At 43.6% G+C, this 17303-nt stretch overlaps 1 protein-coding gene across 1 annotated transcript in view; it reads left to right on the top strand.

The window, feature by feature from the left end:
• SMS (spermine synthase) overlaps positions 1 to 17303 on the top strand; it is a 711777-nt gene that overhangs the window by 346243 nt on the left and 348231 nt on the right. The window lies entirely within an intron of this gene.

The following is a 17303-nucleotide window of genomic DNA, read 5'->3' as shown; positions in this document are numbered from 1 at the left end:
CAAGTGACCATTTTGATTTAAAAGATTGTACTGGTAAAATCCCTGTTCGGAACATAAAAATCACCCTCCTTGCACTATGAGAAAGACAAAATGAAATATAAGGCTGTATATTCTTATACTCTATAAGTGTAGTAAAGGGTTTGAATATTTTTAGCCGCTGGCTGTGAGCATAGTCCAAATCATAACTCAACCTAGGAGTAAAACATTTAAGAAAGAGTTTTAGTTGTGACACGGACCAAGTCTGTAGGATTTCTATAGAAATTTCAGCCATTTGGAACACCGCAGACATGTTCACTAGAAAAGTTTGTTTATCGACATCTGGGCCAAAAGTCTCTTTTTGTAGTAGAAATCTGAGGGTACCCTCCGTAGCATGAAGGAGATTATAGGCCCATCTAATTATGTTTGCCACAGCAGTGGCAAAAGCACTAGTAATTCCGAATTCCAGCCGTAAAACCTGGACTGGTGTTGCAATTGGAACCTTCATCATTTTTTTCAAGATTTTCCCCTCTTGACGGTCCATGAAGCCCCATTGTTGAATGGGAATGTATTCTGTGGCATATGACAGGACTGCAGGTATTTTCACTTTATATATTTTTATTAGTGAGGAAAAATGCCTGCTCCCCGTAGCGCTATATAATCTTGATAGAGCTCCGGCATGTAAGTCAGATTTTTTCTTTAACTTCTCAATATGCTTTGTATTTGATAGGTTCTTGGAAAGAATCCTGCCAAGATAAATATATTCTTTTTCTTCATCGACCTTTTCATCTCCTAGCCTCCAATTATATTTGGCACTTTTCTTCCTCCCAGAAAAGGCTACAACTTTGGTTTTTCTTACATTCGGAATTAAGTAATTATCATTTGAATATTTAAACAAAATATCTAGGGAATTTTGCAGACCAAATGGCGTGAGATCGAACAAAACTATATCGTCCGCATAAAGCAACGTATAAACTCTTTGCTGGTTAATTTTCGGGGGCAAACTTAATCCCTTTTGTAATTGTTTAGGCAAATCATTTAAATATAACGAAAACAACATGGGAGCTAGAAGACACCCCTGCTTGAGGCCATTGTCAGTATATATTACATTCGTTAGACCTTTTTCGCCCCCCATTTGGACTCGACACCAAGTTGTTGTATGGAGACTTATTATGACCTGTAGCAAATGTTCATTAATTCCCAAACTCCTCAATTTTTTCCACAATGTCGGACGATCCACTCGGTCGAATGCAGTCGAGTAATCTATAAAAGCCATGTAGACCGTCTGTTTTCTTCTTGTGACATATTTGTCCAGGAAAAACTGAATTATAGCAATGTTATCTGTAACAGAGTGTTTGGGTCTGAAACCTGACTGGAACATGGGTATCAAACCCATCGAGAAGGCCCAGTTTTTTAATTGCAGGAGTATCTCTGCTGCGAAGATTTTCCCGGTAGCATCCAACAGCGCTATTTGGCGATAATTTCCTGCTACCGTTTTGGAACCTTTTTTATGAATTGGGATAATTGTACTCCCTTGCCATGACTTGGGTACTTGACCAGTGGACAGAATATGATTAAAAAGTGGGGTTAGTAAAAGGCTCCATTCCTTAGAATTTGTCTGCAGGGCCTTAATAGGAATTTGATCGGGGCCAAAAGCTCCTGTACTTCTTGCCCTCCTAATGTGTGTTTCTACCATTACAGTTGTTGTTTTCGGGATTACTTTTTCCTTAGCTTTTTCCTCCACTTTATGTGTACAGTTAGTTTGTGATTTGTCCACGTTTGTTTTATAGAGTTCTGCCAAGTAGAATTCCCACTCTTTCGGAGGAACAGGTACTGCTTGTAGTTTCTTTTTTGTCCCCGATAGTTTAGCTATTATGGACCAATAGGTTCTCTGGTTTGATTCTTTGGCAGCAATTTGTAATTCAACCCAGTTATGATCTTGAAGGGTTTTTCTCTCACTTGTTTTTTCTCTTCTGAATTGATTTTTCAATTTATTTATTTCCTTCTTTTTAGTAGGAGAGGGGTAAAGGTATTGAGCACGTATCAATTTATTTAAGGTCTTCTTTATCAATGAGTTCCCGATTTTGTTGTTATTTTTCCTTTTTGAGTTAATATTGTTTTTATGAGAATTCATTTTAATTATTACCTCCTTAAGTTCAGTGAGCATTGTCTCAAAATTTTCAATAGGGTCTTCAGAATATTGATTCCTTAAGAAGTGTTGATGCTCGACCAAATTTGTCATTTTACTCAAAGAGGATGGATTCCAAAAGATACGTCTCCGTTCACTGTTTACCAGAGTTTCTTTCCTATCGAGAGTCATCAGACCTTCTTCTGCGGATGGAACCAACCAACTGGTACTAAGTTGCATGACGGCATGATCACTGTCTAAGGTGAAATTGGAGCAGAGATGTGACATAGTTTCGAACTGGTCCTTGCCACAGATGATGTAATCTATTATTGACGGTCTCCCATTTCCCTGTCTTGTGTACGAAGCCGGGATATCGCCTTCCACATTCCCATTAAGAATAGTTCCATTTATGGAAAGCAGTACTGTTAACAGTGTTTTCCCTCTTTTGTTAGATCGGATATCATTGGGGAATTGAGGGATTAAAGGTTCCAAGTTTTCCTCTTCCAAAATTTTTCCCCACTTTTTTATTTCTGTGTTTGAAATTTTCCCGTTAAAGTCACCCATTATCAAGTAAGTTGGAAACATATGGGCTTCTATTATTTGTATAATAATTTGCAGGGTATCGTCATATAAGGTATCGTACTTTTTTCCTGGAGGGGCATATACGTTGAAAAGCAACATTATTCTCATTGAGGTTAAGTTATAGGCTTTCAGAGACAGTTTGATACATTGCACATTTTCACTATTGGTTTCCACTATCTCTTGTGCCCACAAGTGATCCTCTCTCATTAAAATAGCCAATCCCCCTTTAGCATGGCCCCGATATGAGGCTTTTGCACATATGTTATACACATAGTAACCTTTTTGTAAAAAGGGCTCAGTTGCCCAGGTTTCTTGAAGGGTCAATATGTCTGGCTGAGTAATGAGGACTTCCTTCATTTTTTTCCTTGATCTACCAGCAATGTTCCACGTTGTGACCTTTAGACCTTGGTTAAACAGGGTACTTTAATTGACTTGAGCCTTTGTTATAGTTTAACATCCCTGGTAGCCAGGTCCATGAATTCTCAAATTTATTTTCAGCAGCATTTTTTGCCTTTGATTCTATGTGCCACACTTCCCTTTCCCCTTTTTTTACACGAATTTTCAGAAACTCTTCTCCCTGTTGAATATCTCTAATTTGGATACCCTCCAAATCTCTTACAGTCCCCAAGGATTTTTGACCCTCATTCCGATGCAGTGAGGAGAAAAGTTGAGTGTTGATATTCAGAGTTGGATTATTTTTGTTTCCTTTAAGCTCAATTTTCTTAATGACATCGTAACCAAATCGATATATTATCTCTTTTTCCTTCAGGATAATACTTGGTATTACTGGAGACCAGAACGAGACCATTGCAATTTTGCTCAGACCTCGCTTTGGAAATGATACTAAATCGATGTCACTACTTGTCATAAATTGGAGAGATTTTATGTTTTGTAAAAGGTGAAGGATCCTGCTTCTGTTCAATGGAGTATTGTCAGTTGGAAATAATTCTTCAAATTGAAGGACATTTGATTGTGAGTCAATCTTCCAGTCATTATCCTCCTCAGAGATAGTTTTATCAGCATTTTCATATCTTGTCGTTAAAACCGTGTTTAATGGGAAATATACATCCGCCTTAGGATTCAAGGTTCTCTCTGTATCAGTGCTTGTTCCTTTGGGGGATTCTCCTTTTTTAATCCTACATGGCTTATTTATCTCGTCATTTTCCTCCTGTAGATCTTTTTGAGGTATTATAATTTTTTGAAATTTCAATTTGCGGTTTTGCTTTTTGTGAATCCTTCTTAGGGGTTTTTTCTTCTTTTTGTTTTTTCCTTTGTTCATGTCATCCTTAACTATGTTTGGTGTTGTTTCTCCTGAGAAAATTTCTGGGTTAATTTCTACATGCAATTCCTCGATTTCTTTTACTGAGTTTTTATGAGATCTTTCCTTTCTCGTTTTTTTGTTAAAAATCGGGAATTGTTTTTGCTTTTTTGGGGGGTTTTCTCTAAACAATCGTTTTAAGGAGAGTAGGGTGGATTCATTAAAAGATTCCGTTTTTTTCCTTTTATCCGTTGATTTAAGATCATCGTCTGATGTCTGAGTAGAAGAGTGACGGGTAGTTTGTTTGTAAACATTTTCTTTTCGCGCCTTGGTGTCCTCTAATTTTTCTTCTTTGATTCTTGAGGACTCCTTTTTCCTTTTCTCTTCTACTAGGAACTTCAAAATGCCAATTTGGACATCCAAAGTTTGGTCAGAGTTTTCAAGGATGTTACTTAAAAAGGAGAGAACTGATTCGAGAATCTCTTGTAATGTGAAGAGAGCCTTTGAAAGAGGAATAGTAGACTTTTCATGATTATTGTCTTCTATTAAAAAGGGATCCAAAAAGGAATCTTGTTCATACGTAGAAAGTTTTTTTATGTCAGTGTTTGTTGACCTTAACTCTGGTCTATTTACTACCGATTTTTGGTTGGATATACTGAGGTCCTTTAGTGTTTGTGGGCTCCCAATGCCCTTTGTCAAAAGAAGATCGGAGTTTAAGCTTTTTTGTTCCGATGTAAAGTTGAAAATACTCAAGTCTTCTGTTTTGTGTAAACTCTCATGATCTTTTATAGGCGTTGATGATTTTACCGCACTAGAATTGGGGTTTTCTAGTTTTTGTTCTTTTATTTTATTAGGAGACTTGCTAGTAAACACGATTTCGCTGACATTTTGAAGCAAATGTGCGGATGCCGATAAACAAGTTCGATCGTCCAAACTCCCAGATATTTTATTTTCAGAGGCAGACATTGTTTTTTCCGGTTTCTTTTTTACTGTTAAAGACGAGAAGTATTCACTGATTGCTGGGGTCAGGGTGTTGCGGCCAGCCTTTAATCCTTTATCCGTGGATTTTCTAACAGCTTCTTCTGTTCCTATTCGTTTCATGAAAATTGTTCTCGAGCGTAGTTTTTTTAGACCCATTAAAGAGAAGTCTTGTGCCACTTTTATCGCAAGAGAGGGAAAAAAAAGGAGAAATTGTTACCTTTTTTCGATGTTTTGTTTCAGAGATGGTCACAGTATATTTTTTGGGCGTAGATGTTAGTGATTTGGCCCGTCCCGTCCCCGATCGTCCCCGGACGGCCACAGACGGCCCGCCCTTTGCCCGGGCTTAGCCCCGAGCTTTGCCCCGCGCGCGTCCCGCTTAGCGCGTAATTGGGCTTCCTTTTGTGGTGATGATGTGCCACCCTATTGGCTAGAGTGGGGGTGTGACTCTGGGAGGGGGCGCGGCTCGCGCGGGAAGAGGACCAGCTGAGAGGTGGAGATTGCTGGTCCTCGCAGTCCCGGGGCCGGCGCCTCTCTCTCCACTGCGGTCACCAGGTAATAGAGAAAGCTCCCACGACGAGTCAGGCTAAAAATCAGCTCCTCTGCCTCCAAATATCCTCAAGCAGGGCTCTGCAGCACAGTGTCTCTGGGGCAAACAAGTTGTGAAGCACGAGCGGCACCCGCGAAGCGGGGGCCGCGAGAAGTTATACAAATTACTGGGGGTGTGACTCTGGGAGGGGGCGCGGCTCACGCGGGAAGAGGACCAGCTGAGAGGTGGTGATTGCTGGTCCTCGCAGTCCCGGGGCCGGCGCCTCTCTCTCCACTGCGGTCACCAGGTAATAGAGAAAGCTCCCACGACGAGTCAGGCTAAAAATCAGCTCCTCTGCCTCCAAATATCCTCAAGCAGGGCTCTGCAGCACAGTGTCTCTGGGGCAAACAAGTTGTGAAGCACGAGCGGCACCCGCGAAGCGGGGGCCGCGAGAAGTTATACAAATTACTGGGGGTGTGACTCTGGGAGGGGGCGCGGCTCACGCGGGAAGAGGACCAGCTGAGAGGTGGTGATTGCTGGTCCTCGCAGTCCCGGGGCCAGCGCCTCTCTCTCCACTGCGGTCACCAGGTAATAGAGAAAGCTCCCACGACGAGTCAGGCTAAAAATCAGCTCCTCTGCCTCCAAATATCCTCAAGCAGGGCTCTGCAGCACAGTGTCTCTGGGGCAAACAAGTTGTGAAGCACGAGCGGCACCCGCGAAGCGGGGGCCGCGAGAAGTTATACAAATTACTGGGGGTGTGACTCTGGGAGGGGGCGCGGCTCACGCGGGAAGAGGACCAGCTGAGAGGTGGTGATTGCTGGTCCTCGCAGTCCCGGGGCCGGCGCCTCTCTCTCCACTGCGGTCACCAGGTAATAGAGAAAGCTCCCACGACGAGTCAGGCTAAAAAATCAGCTCCTCTGCCTCCAAATATCCTCAAGCAGGGCTCTGCAGCACAGTGTCTCTGGGGCAAACAAGTTGTGAAGCACGAGCGGTGTGCATACTATAGCATTGGGGCTTTTCTTTGTTGTTTAAGTTTTATGACTGTCTCAAGCAAACAGCGACTGTGAAATTGAAGGGATCCCGGTTATTGATGTGCAGAAAGGTAAGATTATCAGAATCCAAAAAAAAAAAAAAATCACCATTCATTTAATAGTCAGATGACTTATTGGGGACCTTTTCCTTTACGGTTTCAGAGAACGTTGCAATAAAGGCAGAATGACAACCCCTCTGGTTCTTCTCTCCTAAATCTATCCCTCTTGACACGAGCTGCCTGGGTCCCTGCCGCCCCTTCTCTTTTGAGGAGTAGCCCTATTATTCCTGTGTTTTTGGTGTCTCTGGCCCCATATCCTTATATGGCTAGGACTTTCTGCATCCTATCAATCCCTCGGGCTCTTTCCAGAGTTGTAGAACACCATCTTCACCATCCACCCATCCATGAGGCTCCTTTCCTTACCTCCACTCCCTTCTGGGATAGTGTAACCTAGCCTCTGTTTCACAAGGGTCCCTGAGGGCATATTTCTCCCTCTTTTTTTTCTCCATAGTTCTAGGTCTTCATCTCTTCTCTGGATATCGAGGAACTCAAACCTGGGAACTTTAGGATTACACCCATAGCTGACAAGTGTGACACATCAGCCAGTCCTTGCTTTTAGTCCGTGCTATTGGCTATAGTTACAATGTTAAAAGTGAATGTGAAATTTCCTGAAAGCACTGTATTGTTGGCACAGAAGTCAGAATTGGCAGAATTTGCTGCACATGACATGGAACCATGTGAAAACTATGCCCGTCCTCTTTGTCTTGAATCCTACATCCTCCTTTCTTGATGTAGGATGTCTTCTCCTCCTCTGTGTGGTGCTACTATTCTTCTCACATCTCATGGGGACCATAGTGTAATTCTTAATTTCTCTCTTTGGCTTGAGCCCTCATCTCTTTCCTTCTTTGAGTCCCCTCCTCGGGGAACTAGTACCCCACTGCTCCATTGGAGTCTAGGTCCCCTCTTTACCTCTGAGGCTTGAGTACTCTTCCCTCTCTTTTCTGAGGCTGAATGACCCTAGAGGGTATCTCTCATCCAAAGCTCTGGTTTTATCCACAAGAACTGCTGCTAGAGTGCCACTCTCCGAGCCTTTCTGAAGCTAATTTGGTCAGTTGGTCAGTTGGGTAACATGCAGCTCATTAGGGAGGCGCTAGAGAGGATAAAGCTCTGGGCCATATACAACAAAACCTCTCAGCAGTGAAGACGCAGGAAAAGCAAATCTCTCTCTCTCTCTCCCTTAGCTCTCTCTCTCTCTGTTCTCTCTCCTCTCTCTCTCTCTCTCTCCTCTCTCTCTCTCTCTCTCTCTCTCTCTCTCTCTCTCTCTCTCTCTCTCTCTCTCTCTCTCTCTCTCTCTCTCTCTCTCACTCTTCTCTCGCTCTCTGTCTGTTCTCTCGCTCTCTGTTCTCTGTTCTCTCGCTCTCTCTCTCTCTCTCTCTCTCTCTCTCTCTCTCTCTCTCGCTCTCGCTCTCTCCCTCTCCTCTCTCTCTCTGTTCTCTCTCTCCCTCTTCTCTCTCTCTCTGTTCTCTCTCCTCTCTCTTTCCCACTTCCTCCTCCTGTGGTATTGCTGCAGTCCTTCCACACATTGTTACTCTGGCAGCCACGTGACACTGAATTGCCATTCCTTTTCTTAAATGCCTAGAGTCCCCGTTGTGGTTAGAAGCCGCTGTCACTGAGGTGTGACGTTGCCCTGCCTCATTGGATCTCAGTGGCCTCTCTTCCTCCCTTCCTTCCTGGGTTCCTACGCACCTTAGCCCCTTCCGCGTTGTTTGATTTCCTCCCCTTTCTCTGGGGCATGGAATTTCCTGTCTTTTTCTGGGACGTCTGGAATCCACATCCCCTTTCTCTCTCTGGTACTCGGAGCCCCTGTCGTTACAAACAGTTTGCCGATTTGGCCTTTTTTTCGGGGTTAGCTTTATGGCACTTGCAGTAGGAAGGCATGATTAATTGTGCCGATTCTGGAAGGCAGTCCTTGGGAACCTCTACTGCTGTGGGTCTCCTTTTATAAGCTATTATCCTCTGTTGTAGCAAACTGATGTATATTGCACCAGCTAGCCCTCCACTCCTGGGAGCTCTGCCAAGATTATGTCCCAGATGTGTCCAACATGGCCAGTCTTTTGCTTACCACGCAGGAAGTTCTTTAGTCATTGTAAAATGTGTCTTATTTATTCTTACTTTTGCTTGTACACTCTGTTCAGGCCATTTTTGTTTGTTCTATTCCTGCAACAGTTCTCTAATGTAACGTAACTGGTTCTATTGTACAGTGCTCTGACACCTTCGGGTAAGGTCCGCGCTTTATAAAAATGCATTAAATAAATAAATAAAATAAATAAATTAGATGTTGGAAACTCCGCCCTCTCCTGTGAACTAAAGAGATCTGCCTTGAAGCATACTAGTCCCTAGAGCACATGGTGGCCGCCCCTCTCTATGATACTTTGTTTCTGATGTCATGATAACCTCAATGAGAAACTCCTCTAGTCCCCCATGTAAACATGCTCCGTGGCGGCTGGTGACATTTCAAAATATTGGGGCATAAAAGTTGGGGATGAGAGTTACGTCTGACATCAGAGTGGTGTCGGATGTCCTCCTTCCATGAAAACTTACAAAAAAATGAGTAGCAAATGCTGCATTTTGAAGCAAATTTGAGAAAGCAAGGTTTATAAAGCAATGTGTTTTCTTGAAACATTTAAACACATTGAAAACTGGCTGAAGCAGAACTGGAATGCTGATCCTTAACCGGCCAAGAGAAGAGCCAAGGTCTTCATTGGTGAAGTGAGTGTGCAAAGCTGGACTGGGACATATGATGAATACTGGTTTCTACATGCATGGTGTTGTGCAGACGTGTTGTGTTCTGTAATGTCACTTCACAGTAGTGTTTCCTAATTTGTAATGCAAGGTGCAAGTATGTAGGTCCCTTCATTCATGTTATGCCCCCCAACACTTCTTATTAGGTTTGAGGTGGCAGCAAAACACAGTTCTGTAATATCAGTTTTTGTGTGCACGAACATATGGTCCTGGCTGCAAACTTTGGGGAAGAAATTCCATGTATTACCTTCGATGTGCATGCTGCTCTTGTGACCACAGGGTAAGTAGATGTACAGCTTCCATTCTGGCCTGAGGGTGCTGATGGAAAGTACATTGGGTCCATCGATCTGGTCTGCCATGGACTTGCAGTGTACATGAATACAACACTTACTGTTTAAATCTGTTCAATGTAAGCAGAGTTCTCGTGCTGTGCTTAGTATTTAAAACAATGATGCTCCCCTCACCATAAAAGTTATGTCTGTATATCAATTTAACACCAAATGTTTGTGCTACATCTTGCATTGTGAACGTTCTCTTTGTAGAACCGGCTTTTTGGAGACCTCTTCCCACTGGAGAGTCAAAGCCAGCGTTGCGGGGGACACCTAGAATCTACGGGTTCTTCTTGCTTAAATCATACATTACCAAAGAGACCAGGACAACCAGCTGTGGAGGGAAGTAAGTTATTTATTAGCTCGAGCTAAGAACAGGGTCCCAGAATGGTACAAAAACAATTCTACGGATACTGCTGCTTTACTCCGCAGCGCACACATAATTATAGCACTAGCCACGCCCATTTGCACAATACAAGTTCCTCATTTTGACAATTTCCTCATCAGACAAGTTCTTCATCAGTCTTGTGTAGCTCAATCGTGGCCAGGGGACATCTGTCTCTGATTGCACAATGTACACAGCCTTGTGCTTCCATGCCCACATGCTGTGGTCACGGGCCCAGGAGTTGGCCGTGACAGGCTGAGTTACCAACAGTGGACAGGATGTGGCTAAGTCTCTGGCACAATTGGGGGGTGAGGTACACAGGCAGCTTCTCGGAATCTGCTCGACCACAAGGAGCTGGGAGGGTTGAGCAAGTTTCAACAGACGTGGAAAGCAATTCTTCACCAGGTTGCCGAGAGCATGGCAACACAAAATGGAGTCTTGTGGGTCATTTTTAAATACAGTTCAACATCTTTGCCAACAGATCACAAATTGTTGTGAGGTACTGCACAAAACAAGTTAACGATATCTGGAGCTCATAGTTGAAAATAACCTAAATGTATTCGTCTTACTAAGTACACATACACACATTTTTATGAAGACTGTGCACAATTCTAAAGGTAGCTCATGACATGTAGCTAAGCAAAGCAGCTAAAGTTCTGCTAGCTTTCATTAAATGTATTCATCTGCAGCTTAAGTGACGTGAAAAGTCGGACTTATGCTGTATGCCACCATAGGACAAAATAAATATAGCTGAAGCCCTTGAAGCTTGCCATGAAACAAATCTCATATGTAACGGTCACGTGAGCTACATGTGCACAAACTAGTGGCTAACCTTTTGAAAACTGTTTTGCAGAGCGATGAAAAAATACTGTCCAGTGTTGCTCCACGGGATCCGATTGATGCTTACAATGTTCCACCTCCAAACGTCACAATGCCTCTTGTAGAAACACACAGAGGGATTGAGCCATTAGGTGAGGAATAAAAAGAACAGGGAAGGGAAAGGGAAGGGCCAGCAGGGAAGGGATATTCCTGTAACGACAAAAACAAGGTACTTAGACATGCAGTCCTAAACAAATGGCTACTCTCATATGATCTCGCTAAGGAACTGTGTATACCTTGTGACATAACAGGTAAACGTTTCTGGCAACACGTCTCCTCTATCGCCTCCTGTCACCTCAAAAACCTATTGGGACACAAAGGTAGGTCAGAAACGAACACACTCCCATGAAACACACACACACCACTAGTAGCTAAATCCCTATAGGTTGCATACCATGACAACAGGCGAGAGACGCTATAACTGGATTCAAATAAAGCACAGCACTCTGCTGTATAAGGAAAAGTAAATAGATCCACAAGGAATGAAAGTGAGCAAAGGCTTCCTTAATAACAGAAAACGGCAGTGCGTGAGAAGCAAGAACCACAACACTCTGCTCTGTGATCAGCTGTTCATGAATTAAACGACAGTGTACGGTGATGCGTAGTTTCGACCACCACAGCGCCCCGCAAAAGAGTCACACAATAAGTCTTTCCTTCTCCGCACAACGAAACAAGGATTGTTTTTGTTTAATTGTCTCCTCCGAAGTTAACTCCACTCCGAGGATATCTAGAACGGGAACGCGTGGCAAACTACCACCGCGCTCCGCTCTTGCACAGCCTGAAGACCGCGTGGGCAGCAAGACGCTACCGCCCGCTGACGAGGCAATCCCAAAGTACAGATCCTACCTGGATCTAGAACGCCGATGTACTCCGGCTTCACTTCACCAAACTGCTCGACGAACATCCGCGGCATGCAGCGACTCCCGACCTCCTCCAAAGCGAACTCGAAAACACAATGAATTACACGCAACAGGAAGCGTGTCGACGATGCACAAGTACTTCCCCTCACCGAGGAGTCTGGGAGTTGTAGTCCAACTCCCGTGGCAGCCACAATGTCCATTCCACAGTTTATTTCCCCTCATGCGTGCTCCGACAATGCAGGCGCAATAACTGAGAACCTGACAAATACAGAGACAGTTCATCGTCATTGTCAAGCAACAGTGAGGAAAATGGGTGTGCAATGTCAATGTGAAATGCTGGTTGACATGCACATGTAGGATTAGCTTCTTGCAAGAAAGAAAGCTGGTTGAAGATAGGTCAAAAAGTAAAAGTGTGAAATTCATTTGTACACTGTCCCAAAATCACACTGAAAGGGAATGGGTGTTCTATACCTTTATCATAGACAGTGGCACATCGATAATTATTATGGCAGTGGAAAAGTATAATGAACTGTCTCCAGTGGCCCTTTTAATCCCGTTGAAAACCAAAGTGTATACGTGGAAAACCAAAGTGTGTACGTGGGCTGCTTCAACGCCACTGCAAAGTCCAGGTTCATTTATAGCAAATGTGAAGCATAAAAAGACTAAAGTACAAGCACCAATATATGTCCTGCAAAGAATTTCGAGTGCATGCTTACTCAGTTTCAGTACTGCTGCTGACATGGGACTGATTTCTGTAAACTAAAATGTCCATGCCTATCATGAGATAATGAATCGGTTTCCATCGTTATTTCATGGACTAGGATGACTTTTACAATGAAAGTGCAACTTCACTTTAATGAGGACATCCGTCCTGTTGCTCAACGACATCGTCGAAGTGCATTTCATTCTTATGAGGCTGTTGAGAAAGAACTTGAGACACTATTAAAGCACAACATCATTGAGCGGGACACTGATCCGACACCATGGGTATCACCTATAGTAGTAGTGCTGAAGAAAGATAGTGGAGGAGTCGTGTGCACATTGCTGACATGATTACGCAGCTGATGGATTTGAACAAAGGGTATCACCAGCTCGAGTGGGAAGAAAATTGCAGGTACATTACTACCTTTTTGACTCATGTTGGTATATTTAGATATAAAAGGCTGAGTTTCGGAGTGTCATCAGCTGCAGAACTCTATCAGAATGTCTTTCATCGCATATTACAGCCAGTCACAAACACTTTCAGTTACAGTGACATACTGGTTTTTGGGGCCACATGAAAGGAACATGATGAAGCTCTTACAAGTGTGTTGTGTGCTTTCAGATGCAGGTCTCACTTTCCATGCAGCAAAGTGTGAGTTTCATAAAAACAACTCAATTTTTTTGGTCATATCTTTTCTGATGGGCGAATGACTGGATCCAAATAAAGTACAAGCCTTGTGATTGACTTCTCCCCTACAAGGTGCAACTATACTGTGATCCTTCCTTGATATGGCCAGTTACTGTTCAAGCTATATATATGTGACTTTGCCACTGTGAGTGCCCCATTGAGAGACTCAATGAAACAATGTTTGATTTCGATGGTCACATGAATGTGAACAAAGCATCAAGAAAATCCAGTATGCAATTGAGAATGCCACTGAAATGGCATACTTGGATCTGAAATTGCAGGCAGAGGTAGTTGATGCAAGCCTGGTGAGGTTGGATGCCATCCTTTCCCAGCACACTCAACATCCCTATGCCACAAGCCACATTGTGGCTTATGCTAGTCGAAGTCAGTCATTGACGGAATGGGCTTATTCACAACCTGAAAGAGAAACCCTTGCTGTGGTATGGGCTTGTGAGCATTTTCACGTGTTCTTATATGGAAAGCATTTCACCATTGTCACTGACCATCAAGCATTGCTCACCATTTTTGGCAATCCTGAAGCCAAGATGCCCCCTCACATTGGTTAGAGGGGGTTGCGATTGCAGGAATATGATTATACAATTGCGTATTGTCCTGGAGAAGATCAAAACCCTGCTGACTACTTCTCACTTGTGGCAATACAGTGCCTGGCCCTACTTGTAACGCAGCTGATGCTTGTGTTAATTTCATCGTGAAATCCAGTAACCCTGCTGCCATAGCAATGGAACAAATCATTGCTGCTTCGAGCACTTACAAGAGTTGCTAATACTCAAAGAAATTATTACACATCATTCCTGGCAAAAATATACTCAACCTCTTCATGACGACCTTGAGTAATAGAAATTTAAAAAAGTGCAGGAAGAACTTTCAGGTATCCCTGAAGGTATCATCTTACGAGGGTCGAGAATTGTCATAAGTGAGAGTTTGAGACAATAAGTTATTGAACTGGCCCATGAGAGATTTCATGGAGTTGTTGCTACTAAACAAGCTGTACAGGACCGAGTGTGGTTCCTTGTTCTTGATGAAAGAGTTGAAAAAGAGTTAAAGGCATGTCATTTGTGCAAATACTTGTCTTCCAAAACAACCCTGCATCTGTTAAACATGCCTGATCTTCCAAAGCATGCACGGGAGAAGATTGCAATTGGTTTCTTTGGACCCCTTGGGAATAGACATCATCTACGAGTAATTGTTGAAGAATATTCCTTTTTTTCCCTTGTGAAAGATCGGTAGTTAAATACTCATGATAGTCATTTAGCAATTGGAGAGCATTTTTGTAACATGGGGTGTTCCTTCGATTTGGAAATCCGACAATGGCCCACCTTTCAATAGTTGAGAATTTAAAGATTTTCTCACTCATCTAAAAGTCAAGCATCAGAAAAGCACACTTCTCTAGCCACAGGCAAATGGTGTTGTTGGGAGATTTATGAGCACCCTCAAGAAAACCCTTCAGCCCACTGTGCTAGAAAAGCTTGAACTCAAATCACTTCTTCAGTCTTCGCTTTGTGCATATAGGTCAACTCCCCATTCTATCATGGGTGAAAGTCATGCTACCTTAATGTTTGGGAGAGCCATAGGAACCAAATTACCACAATGGACCACTGAGAGATCTGTTGACATACTACTGATTTGTCTCAATTGCAAAATGAACACCTATACGGCTAGACGTCGCTGTGCTCCGAGCACTGTGCCTATCCACCTGATAATCCAGAGAGCCCAACGACTGTACCAATGTCACTGTCTCCAGTGCCTATCCTGGACTCTTCTCTGGGATCTCCACAACTTCACATGACCAGATCTTGGAGATGTAGTGTCTTGTGATGACCGGACCCTTTTGGTTCCTGACTGACTCCGTAAAACAGCGACGCAAGTGTGTGGTTGATAGAATTCATGATGTAGAATGCTCCTGATAAAAATTATACATCTCTTGTGTGGGTGCTCATTGCAAAGTCAGCCTAAAAACGTTTTGTTTTTTTTAAACTGCCCTTTTGGAATCACTTTGGTTCTCCCTCAGTTTTTCTTTTTTTAAGTTTTTAGGCTGACTCTGCTTTGGGCACCCGCACAAGTGACCCGAAAAATATAAAAAATGTGTGCCCCCCCAAACAAAGGGGAGTTATCCTTGCCAAAGGGGCTGCTCCCAGATATTCCCATAAATATATCACTGGTGCATAGTGGGCTTTGGGGGGTGTGGGGGGTAGATCAGGGGCAGCAAGACTGTGGCTATTTTTTTTTTGGGGGGTGGGCAGCCCCCTAACATACAAACAAAAATGTCCCTGGTGCCTAGTGGACTTTCTGCTCTCCCAGGGGTGCAGACCGGAGGCTGTTGCCCTCATATACCCCACAGGGGGGCAGGAAGACTGTGCCCATTTGTATTTGAGTGGGGTGGGATCATTGGCTGGCCCATTGTGGGCAGCTCCCACCCTGGCTAAATAAATATTCCCTTGTGCTCAGTGGGCTTTCTGCCCACTCTGGGAGGGCAGATTGAGGGCTATTGCCCCCATCTTCCGCCCAGGGGGGCAGAAAGACAGTGGCAATTTTTTTGGGGGTGTGGGTGTGGGGGGGGGGGGAAGAGGGGTGGGGGCACACCCTTACCTGCTAAAAAAAAAAAAAAAAAAAACTCCCTGGCTTGCTAGTGGTTTTTCTGCCACCCCCATGAGGGCAGATTGGGAGCTACTGCCCCATATGTCCCCCAGGGGGAGCAGAAAGCCTATGCCTATTTGTTTCTGAGTGGGGTAGGGGCATTGACATGCCCATTCTGCGCAGCCACACGGGGGGCAGATTGGAGGCTTTGGCCTCCTTGGGGGATAGAAAGACTGTGGCTAATTGTTTTTCTAGGGTGGGGGAATTGGCATGCCCCTTCTGGCCAAACCCCACCCCAGAACTCCGAAAAAAAATAGCCCCTGGCTTCCTAGTGGGCCTTCTCCCCAGAGAGGTGCAGATCAAGGCCTAATGCCCACATATGCCCCCCTGGGATGATGCAGTAATGCTGAATGTATCCCAAAATTTTGGTGGGGGGCAAAAGTCCTTGCCCAAGAGGCCACTCCCCTCTCCCCAGTGTCTAGTGGTATATCCCTGTTTGGGGATCGCCCATCCTGTGGTGATCCCTAGATGGAACCACTAGAGAAAGGTACCATTGGAAAGGGGTGATTCTCCCCTTTCCAATGATACCCCTCCTATGTGCTTCGGTGCTCAGGGACTGAGATAGCACCACGAGCACCAAAGCAGTGGAAGTGAAATTTGGTGATCGGCTAATTTCAGTTTCACTTTCAGTGTAATGACTTCAGCAACTCCATGATGAGAAATGTGAGGAAAATGTGATTCTTTTAGCTAAATTTGAGGTTTGCAGGGGATTCTGGGTAGGGAAACATTGGAAAAATCCAAACAACCCACACGCCCCTGGACTCCCCTTGGTGCCTAGTTTTCAGAAATGTTTGGGTATGGTAGGTTTCCCTAGATGGGTGCTGAACCCAGGACCAAACAAGCATTTGCAATGCAATAGGTCTCGCATTAGGAAAGTTTGAGTTATTTGTCTTGTACATGACAAATTTGTTATTTATGTCTTATTTTTGAAAATTGTGAAATTAATAGCTTTGTCATTTACAATGCTAATACTATTATTTTTTGACAATGTGACAGCTATAGCATTTTTAATGCAACATGTTTTGTATTTACGTGACTTAGAAGTATTGATTTTACAAATAATGTTTTTAAAAAATAAATAAATACTTAAATAAAAGTTATTGTAATTTATAATGGCAATAGCTTAAACTTTTGTGAAGATTATGTTCAGTGTATTTTATTGTGACTAAAATATAAGAACAGAAGGGAAATATCAACATTTTTCTGTGACATTTGTAATGAAGCTTGAAACATTGAGAGAACATATTTGAACCAGTTGTTGAATGTTTGCACAGATTGATACTGTGGTGGCGCTGAGTGATATTGTGGTGGCGACAAGTGATGCTGTGGTGTTCAGTGATGCTGTGGTAGCGCATAGTGATGTTGTGGTGCCCCTGAGTGATGCTGTGGTGCCCCTGAGTGATGCTGTTATGCGATAGATAGAGTGAGGGCGATAGAGTGAGGGCAATAGATAGATAGGGTGAGGGGGATAGATAGAGTGAGGGGGATAGATAGAGTGAGGGGGATAGATAGAGTGAGGGGG

This window comes from Lissotriton helveticus, chromosome 8 (assembly GCF_964261635.1).
Source record: "Lissotriton helveticus chromosome 8, aLisHel1.1, whole genome shotgun sequence".
Classification (NCBI taxonomy): Eukaryota; Metazoa; Chordata; class Amphibia; order Caudata; family Salamandridae; genus Lissotriton; species Lissotriton helveticus.
Note: the sequence above shows the minus strand (reverse complement) of the source record. Positions and strands in the feature narration are given on the sequence as shown.